Genomic DNA, 10062 nt, shown 5'->3' on the forward strand with positions numbered 1-10062 from the left:
GCCTATCACTGTCGTGGCTTCTCTTGTTGCAGAACACGGGCTCTAGAGCGCAGGCTCAGTAGTTGTGGCACACAGGCTTAGTTGCTCTGCAGCATGTGGGATCTTCCCTGGCCAGGGATCGAAATCGTGTCCCCCGCACTGGCAGGTGGATTCTTAACCACTGCACCACCAGGAAAGCCCTTCTGCCCATTTTTTAATTGGGTTGTTTGTTTTGGTTTTGGTTTTGGCTTTCTTTTTTGATATTTAGTTGTATGAGATGTTTATATATTTTGAATATTAATCCTTATCAGTCATTTGCAGATATTTTCTCCCATTCAGTAGGTTCTTTTTGTTTTGTTGACAGTTTCTTTTGTGCAAAAGCTTTAAGTCTAATTAGGTCCCATTTGTTTATTTTTGCTTTAATTTCCTTTGCCTTAGGAGACCCCAAAAATTATTGCTACGATTTGTGTCAAAGAGTGTTCTGCCTATGTTTTCTTCTAGGAGTTTTATGGTTTCTGGTCTTACATTGGTCTTTAACCCATTTTGAGTTTATTTTTGTATATGGGGTGAGAAAACGTTCTAATTTCATTCTTTTACATGTAGATGTTTATGGCAACTTCTAATCAAAAGTTGATAAATAATTTTCAAATGTCATTTAAATGGTTTAATGAAATAAATAACATAGGATATCATCCTCCTCGGCATACTTTCGTTTCAGTTAGATATTTTTAGCCCTACTTATCTTATGGAACTATAGAATTTTAAATATAAGCAACATTGTAAGTCATTTCTTTTCCTATAAGTATTTTAAAGCCTAATATTAAATATACATTTTCAGGGCTTCCCTGGTGGCACAGTGGTTAAGAATCTGCCTGCCAATGCAGGGGACATGGGTTCGAGCCCTGGTCCGGGAAGATCCCACATGCCACGGAGCAACTAAGCCCGTGCGCCACAACTACTGAGCCTGCACTCTAGAGCCCACGAGCCACAAGTACTGAGCCCATGTGCCACAACTAGAGAAAGCCCACTCGCAGCAACAAAGACCCAATGCAGCCAAAAATAAATAAATGTATAAAATATGCATATATATATTTATACATTTTCACTATCATTTCCTTAAAGGAAAAATTAACCTCAATAAGCAAAAACTTATTGTTAAAGATCTCTAAAATAAATTTAAGAAGTCTGTAAGCATTCTGAAATAGCCTTAAGATTTTCCAGGTTTTGAAACATTATACCAATATCATATAATTATCATGTTCTAGAATTCCTTTAATCTAGAAAAATACTTCATTTTAACTTTTAAATATCACATAATAAACAATATTCTTTTTCCATTTTTCATTACTGTGTTAAACATATGAATTCCAAGAGTTTAATATCACATTGGGTGGCATAAACTATTTCTGATGTTTATTTCTAGAGAAAACTCCTTTCTATCCCCATTAATCACTTCAGTTCCTCCATAGTTAATTAGAATTGTTTAGTTATTCTCATATCCCTACACCTAAAGCTGTTATTGCAGTCACCAAAATAAACTGCTGACAAACCAGTCCATTTTGCCACACCCGATTCAAAGTAGCCCCATCAAAAACATAAATCTCTGGGTTTTCAAAAATAATAATATGCAAAACAGGCATAGCTGACTTTTTACTGCATGTATTAACTCAACCCTGACTATAGGAGACTTTTATTTTCCTTCAGTCTCTATTGTCTGGATACTTTTTACAGTATGTGTCATTACCGTTATAAAGTATATATTATATTTTAGGTCTGTTAAAGCTGAGTTAGCCTCCAAGGATGCCACAGTTCTTTCCCATAACACAGTTTTAAAAGAGTTTGTGAATCTTAACTATAAAGCAGGTTTATAGCTTAGAGAAACAAGGCATCTCTTAGAAATCTGAGGATTGCCTGTGCCATCCAGACTTGAGAATAAGGGATCATATTGTGCTCCAGAGGTCCAGCCCCCAACTTCTCACCCTCAGGGTGTAAGAAGTTCAACAGTAATATAATCATGACTCCTAGAACCTAGAATCCAGCATCATGATTTTCAGATTATAAACAGAATGTTTCATTAAGCAGTGACGCATTAGTAAAAATGCACACTAGTTAGTTTAAAAGAGAACTAAGGTAATTTGCAAAAAGTTCAAGATAAAAGAATGTGCAGACAGTTTGCCTAGAATGGTGGATGACAGTGCAGTAACCACCTGGTTATACAGCTCGCCTGAAGGATAGCTCCCTGCTGAGGCAGAGTAGACCATTTGAGCACTGGGGGGCAGATGGACCATAGTAAGGAAGGAGTTTAAATAGTAACAGGGAAATCACAGAGACCATCTGACCCATACTGATCCTGATTCAAACCCTAGAGATGGTAGCTGACGAGGAGTTAAGGCTAAATATCTTGTACTTATCATGGGAACATTTTAATGTGGTCAAAACAAACCAAAAAGGAAAGAAAAGAACATCTCATTTACAAATTACAAAAAAAAAAAAAAAAAAACAGTTCACCCATTTCTCCCACTCCCCAACCTCTAGCAACCACAAATCTGTTTTCTATATCTACGTGCCTGGTTTATTTTATCTTGTTTTGTTTTATTTTATTTTATATATCAGAGATAATATACAGCATTTGTCTTTCTCTCTCTGACTTATTGCACTTAGCATAATGCTCTTGAGGTCCATCCATGGTGTTACAAATGGCAAGATTTCATTCTTCTTATTTATGTACGTATGTATGTATGTATGTGTGTATGTATGTATGTTTGGCTGCGTTCCGTCTTCATTGCTGCACGGGCTTTCTCTAGTTGCAGCGAGCAGGGGCTACTCTTCGTTGCAGTGCGCGGGCTTCTCATTGCAGTGCCTTCTCTTGTTGCAGAGCATGGGCTCTAGGCGTGAAGGCTTCAGTAGTTGTGGCATGTGGGCTCAGTAGTTGTGGCACACAGGCTTAGTTGCTCCGCGGCATATGGGATCTTCCCAGACCAGGACTTAAACCTGTGTCCCCTGCATTGGCAGGCAGATTCTTAACCACTGTGCTACCAGGGAAGTCCTTCATTCTTTTTAATGGCAGAATAATATTTCTCTCTGTGTGTGTATTTGTGTGTATATTTCATCCATCAGTGGACACTTAAGTTGTTCCATATCTTGACTGTTATAAATAATGCTGCATTCAACATGGGGGTACATATATTTTGTTTAGTGTTTTCATTTTCTTCTGAGAAATACCCAGAAATAGTATTGCTGGATCACATGGTAGTTCTATTTTTAATTTTCTGAGGAACCTCCATACTGCTTTCCATAGTGGCTGTACCAATTTACATTCCCACCAACAGTGCAGAGGGATTCCGTTTTCTCCACATCCTTGTCAACACTTATTTCTTATCTTTTTGATAATAGCCATTCTAACAGGTGTGAGGTGATATCTCATTGTGGTTTTGATTTGAATTTCCCTGATGATTAGTGACATTGAGCATCTCTTCATGTGCCTGTTGGCCATCTGTATGTCTTCTATGAAAAAATGTCTATTCACATCTTGTGCCTTTTTTTTTTTTAATTTTTTTAAAATTTTTGGCTGCGTTGGGTCTTCATTGCTGAACGCGGGCTTTTCTCTGGTTGTGGCGAGCAGGGGCTACTCTTCGCTGTGGTGCGCAGTTTTCTCATTGCGGAGGCTTCTCTTGTTGCGGAGCATGGGCTCTAGGCACACGGGCTTCAGTAGTTGTGGCTCGCAGGCTCTAGAGTGCAGGCTCAGTAGTTGTGGCACACAGGCTTAGTTGCTCCGCGGCATGTGGGATCTTCCTGGACCAGGCCTTGAACCCATCTCCTGCACTGGCAGGCAGATTCTTAACGTCTGCACCACCAGGGAAGCCCTCTTCTGCCTATTTTTAATCAGATTTTTTTTAACTGTAGATTTATATGAGTTCTTTATACATTTTGGATATTAACCCCTTGTCATATATGATTTGCAAATATTTTCTCCCATTCTGTGGGTTACTTTCTCATTTTGTTGATGGATTCTTGGCTGTGCAGAAGCCTTTTAATTTGATGTGGTACCACTTGTTCGTTTTTTTGTTTTCTTTTGTTGCCTTTCCTTTGCTTTTTTAGGTTCAAAAAATCATCACAAAGACCTATGTCAAGGAGCTTACTGCCTATGGTTTTTTTTTTTTTTTTTTTTTTTTTGGCTGCATTGGATCTTTGCTGTTATGCACAGACTTTCTCTAGTTGCGGTGAGCGGGGGCTACTCTTCGTTGCTGTGCGTGGGCTTCTCATTGCAGTGCCTTCTCTTGTTGCGGAGCACAGGAGAAGGCATGTGGGCTTCAGTAGTTGCAGCACATGGGCTCTCTAGAGCACAGGCTCAGTAGTTGTGCGCCCGGGCTTAGTTTCTCTGCAGCATGTGGGATTTTCCTGGAACAGGGCTTGAACCTGTGTCCCCTGCATTGGCAGGCAGATTCTTAACCACTGCACCACCAGGAAGTCCACTGCCTATGTTTTGTTCTAGGAGTTTTATGGTTTCAGGTCTTGCATTCACGTCTTTAATCCATTTTGAGTTAATTTTTGTGTCTGGTGTAAAATAGTGGTCCAGTTTCATTCTTTTGCATGTGGTTGTCTAATTTTCCCAGCATCATTTGTTGAAGAGACTGTCTTTTCTCCGTTATATATTCTTGGCTACTTTGTCAAATATTAATTGATATATATGTGTGGGTTTATTTCTGGGTTCTCTATTCTGTTTCAAGATCTATGTATCTGTTTTTATGTCAGTACCTCACAGTTTTAAATATAGTTTGAATATAGTTTGAAATCAGGGGGCATAATGCCTCCAGTTTTATTCTTCTTTCTCAAGATTGTTTTGCTTATTCAGAGTTTTGGCTATGGTTCCAGACAAATTTTAGGATTATTTGTTCGATTTATGTGAAAAATACCATTGGAATTTTGATAAGGATTACATTGAATCTATAGTTTGCTTTGGATATTATGGACATTTTAACAATATTAATTCTTCCAATCCATGAGCATAGAATATCTTCCCATTTATTTGTGTCTTCCTCAATTTCTTTCCTTAATGTCTTGTACTTTTCGATATATACAGGTCTTTTACCTCCTTGGTTAAATTCATTCCTAGGTATTTTATTGTTTTCGATGCAACTGTAAAAAATATTGTTTTCTTAATTTGTCTTCCTGATAGTTTGTTATTAGTATATAAAGATGTAACTTATTTAAGTGTTGATTTTTATATTCTGCAATTTTATTGAATATGTTTATTCTAACAGTTTTTTGGTGGAGTCTTTATGGTTTCTACATATAATATCGTGTCATCTGCAAATAGTGCAGTTTTACTTTTTCCTTTCCAATTTGGATGCTTTTTATTTTTTGTGCCTAATTGCTCTGGATAGGAATTCTAATACTGTGTTGAGTAAAAGTGGAGAGAGTGAGCATCCTTGCCTTGTTCCTGATCTTAGAGGAAAAGCTTTCAGCTTTTTGTTGCTGAATATGATGTTAGCTATGGGCTTATTATATATGGCCTTTATTATGTTGAGGTACATTCCCTCTACACCCGTTTTGTTGAGAGTTTTTATCATAAATGGATGTTGAATTTTGTTAAATACGTTTTCTGCATCTATTGAGATGATCATCTGACTTTTATCTTTCATTTTGTTAATGTGGCGTATCACATTGACTGATTTGCTGATGTAGAACCATTGTTGTATCCCTGGGATAAATCTCAGTTGATCATGGTGTATGATCCTTTTAATGTACTGTCAAATTTGGTTTGCTAATATTTTGCTGAGAGTTTTTAAATCTATGTTCATCAGGAATATTGGCCTGTAATTTTCTTTCCTTGAGGCATCCTTGTCTGGTTTTGGATCCAGGGTAATTCTGGCCTCATAAAATGAGTTTGGAAGAGTTCCCTCTTCTTTTTTTGGTGGGGGGGAAGAGTTTGAGAAGGATTTGTATTAATTCTTTGAATGTTTTGTAGAATTTACCAGGGAAGCTATCTGGTCCTGGACTTGTGTTTACTGGTAGGTTTTTGATTACTCATTCAGTCTCCTTACTATCAGTTGATTCAGATTTCCTATTTCATCATGATTTAGTCTTTAGACATTGTATGTTTCTGGGAATTTATTTCTCCTGGGTTGTCCAATTTATTGGTATATAATTGTTCATAGTAGTCTCTTATGGTTCTTTGTATTTCTGTGGTATCCATTGTAACATCTCTTTCAATTCTGATTTTGAGTTCTTTTTTTCTTGGTTAGTCTAGCTAAAGATTTGTCGGTTTTGTTTTTCTATTTTCAAAGAAACAGCTCTTAGTTTCACTGAGCCTTTCTATTGTCTTTTTAGTCTCTATGTCATTTATTTCTGCTCTAAGCTTTATTTCCTTCCTTCTACTAACTTTGGGCTTCATTGTTCTTCTTTTTCTAGTTTCTTGAGGTGTAAAACTATGTTGTTTGAGACTTGTTTCTTGAGGTAGACATATATTGCTATGAACTTCCCTCTTAGAACTGCTTTTGCTGTATCCCATAAATTTTGGTATGTTTTAGTTCCATTTTCATTTGCCTTAAAGTATTTTTTAAATTTCTTATTTCTTCCTTGACCCATTGGTTGTTCAAGAGCATGTAGTTTAATCTCTACTTATTTGTTAATTTTCTAGTTTCCTTTGTGTACTTTCTACTTTCATACTGTTGTGGTTGAAAAAGATGTCTGATATTATTTCAATATTCTTAAATTTATTTAGACTTTTTGTGGCTTAACATATAATCTATCTTGGAAAATATTCCATGTGCACTTGAGAAAAATGCGTATTCTGCTGCTTTGGGGTGGGATTTTCTATGTATGGCAAGAAAATACATACAAAGAAACCTGGTCTAACCTGGTCACCTGGTCTAATATGTCATTTCAGGCTGATGTTTCCTTATGATTTTATAGCTCGATGATCTATCCATTGATATAAATGGAATATTAAAGTTCCCTACCATTATTGTCTTTTTCTCTCTTTAGGTCTGTTAATATTTGCTTCATATATTTAGGTGCTTCTAGGTTGGGTGCATAAATATTCCAAATTTTATATCCTCTTGCTGGATTGACACTTTATCATTATGTAATGCCCTTCTTTGTCTCTTATTAGAGTCTTTGTTTTAAAGTCTATTTTGTCTGATAATTATAGCTACCTCAGCTTTCTTTTGGTTTCCGTTTGCATGGAACACCTTTTCCTATTTCTTCACTTTCAGTCTGTGTATGTTGTTAAATCTGAAGTGAATCTATTGGAGGCAGCATGTAGACAGGTTTTTAAAAAATCTTTTGCGTATCTGCCATAGGTTTTTGCTTTGTGATTACATGAGGCTTACATATAACCTGTATTTAAAACAGTCTATTTTAAGTTTGAATGCATTCTAAAGCTCTACATTTTTATTCCCCCTCCACATTTTGTTTTCAATGTTACGTTTTACATTATTTTATCTTGTGTATTCCTTATCTGATTTTGTAATTATAGTTATTTTACTACTTTTGTCTTTTAACCTTCATGCTAGCTTTATATATTTATTTACCTTTATCAGTGAAATTTATACTGTCATATGTTTGCTTGTTACTAATTAGTGCTCTTCAGCCTAAAGTCCCTTTAACATTTATGATAAGGTTGGTTTAGTGGTGATGAATTCCTTTGCCCTTACTTTTCTGAAAAACTCTTTCCTTCACTTCTGAATTATAACTTTGTGGGATAGAGTATTCTTGCTTAGAAGGATTTTTTTTCTTTAAGCACTTTGACTTTTTCATGTCAATCAATCCCTTATGGCCTACAAAGTTTCTGGTGAAAAATCTGCTCATTGTTATGAGGGGTCCCTTGTATGTAACAAGTAGTTTTTCCCTTGCAGTTTAATATTTTCTCCTTGTCGTTAACTCTTGACATTTTAATTATAATGTGTCTTGATGTGAGTTTCTTTGGGTTCATCTTATTTGGAACTCTCTGGGCTTCCTGGATCTAGATGTCTGTTTCCTTCTCCAGGTCAGGGAAGCTTTCAGCATTATTTTTTCAAATAAGTTTTCTGTCCTTTTCTCTCTTCTCATTCTGGGGCCGTTATAATATGAATATTAGTCCATTTAATGTTGTCCCATAAGTTCCTTAAGCTATCTTCACTTTTTCATTCTTTTTTCCTTCTGGTACTGTGATTAGGTTAATTCCAATGCCCTGGTTTCAAATTGACTAATCCTTTCCTCTGCTTCAGCTAGCCTGTATTGGACCCCTCTAGCATATTTTTCAGTTCAGTTATTGTATTCTTCAGCTCTGTGACTTCTCTTTGATACTTATTTTCTGTCTTTTGCTGAATTTCTCACTGTGTTCATCCATTTTTCTCCCATGTTCAGTGAGCATATTTATGACCATTCTTTAAACTCTTTATCAGGTAAATTAGTTATCTCTGTATCATAAGGGTTCCCCCCCCCAGGTTTTATCTTATTTCATTTAGAACATATTCCTCTATGTCCTCATTTTTCTTGAGTCTCTGTGTTGGTTTCTATGTATTAGCTGAAACAGCCATCTCTCCCAATCTTGAAGGAGTGGTCATATGTATTAGTTGAACTTATTCAACCTCACCTTAGCTCTTGGTTGTCTCTAGAACCTTTGTGATTGTCCAAGCAGTCTATTTTATTGTTAGTCACTGCCACTTGTGGATGTGCTAAAAGGGTAGGGCTCTCAGTCAGCACCTAGATTCAGGCTGACTGGAAGCCAGACACTCAGGCAGCAGCTTTTAAAGTATGCAAATAAATACAGTCCTGTGAGACCACAAGTGTAAGCCCTCCTGGCCACAAGACCAGGCAATCTGGAAGTGTGCCCTGGGCTTCAGTTGCCTAAATTGGGGCCCCAGGTGAGTAGATAAGCTTCTTTCTGAGAGATACTGGTGAGCTGTAGCAAGGCAGAGGGAGAGTGCAAAGATGGCATCCCCCACCCTACGTTCCCTGAGAGCACCTCTGTAGACCTCTAGATGTCTGTCAAACCTGAAGTCTGCCCCTCAGGTCAAAAGTCTAGGACAAGCCAATAGGCGCCTTTCACAGAAATCCTAGGGGTGTGTTTCAGTCTGCCATCTGTGCAGTGCTCTGACAAGCACTATCTCTCTGATTGTAGAGTCCACATGAGACCCAGGAATACAAACCCCCTTGCCCACCAGATCCAGCTGTTCAAAGGGTGGCTCCTGGGCGGCAGCCACACGAACCAGGCCCCTGCCATAAAAACCAGGGCATCAGACACGTGTGAGAACTCCCCTCCAAGAGATGCTTGTGCTCTGGAGCCGGGCAGAGGGAGAGTACGAAGATAGCGTCACCTTCCAAAGTCTCAGGAAAGCTTTACAGTCAGCCCTTTGATTTGTGTTTAATTAGAAGCCTGCCCCTTGGGCCGCAGTCATGATGATTAGCTTATCGGCCTCCTTCACAGAAAGACTGAACCCCTGGATCCTTTGCTTCATGCTGTGCTGTGAGGATGGTAGCTTTTGAAGAATTCTCTTTGTTACCGTCCCATGGGACCTACGAGCATAAGCCCTGCTGGCCACCAGAGCCGGGCCATGCAGAGGTGTCCCAGGGCAGCAGCTGCAAAAATGAGGGCACCAGATAAGGGTCTAAGCTGAATTTTGGGAGCTGAAGCAAGGCCAAGGTAAAGCACAAAGATTGGGTCTACCAGCCCCTGTTCCCTGAGAGCACCTCTTTGGCCTCTAGAAGTGTCAGCCCAGAAGCCTGCCCCTTGGGCCTCTTAGAAAGACAGGGTGTTTTTCAGTCTGCAGAGTGCCCTGGGGATGGTAGTTTTCCAAGAACTGTCTCTTCGATTGTCACAGTCTCATGGGACTCAGGAATGCAAGCCCCACCCTGACCTCCAGAGCCAGGTGATCAGGGGCATTCTCTGGGTTCCAGCCACAAAAACTGGGGCACCAGACATGTGTGAAGGCTCCCTTCTGGGAGATACTGGTGCCGTGGAGCAGGCCAGAGGGAGAAGGCGAGGGTGGCACCCACTGAGGAAAAAGAAAAAAAAAGGCACCTGCCAGGGCCTCTGTCCCTGGAAAAGTATCCCTGCAGGCCCCTGTCCCTCTGGTGGTTGCTTTAAGATTAGCTAAT

This window comes from Globicephala melas, chromosome 10 (assembly GCF_963455315.2).
Source record: "Globicephala melas chromosome 10, mGloMel1.2, whole genome shotgun sequence".
In the NCBI taxonomy this organism is placed as follows: domain Eukaryota; kingdom Metazoa; phylum Chordata; class Mammalia; order Artiodactyla; family Delphinidae; genus Globicephala; species Globicephala melas.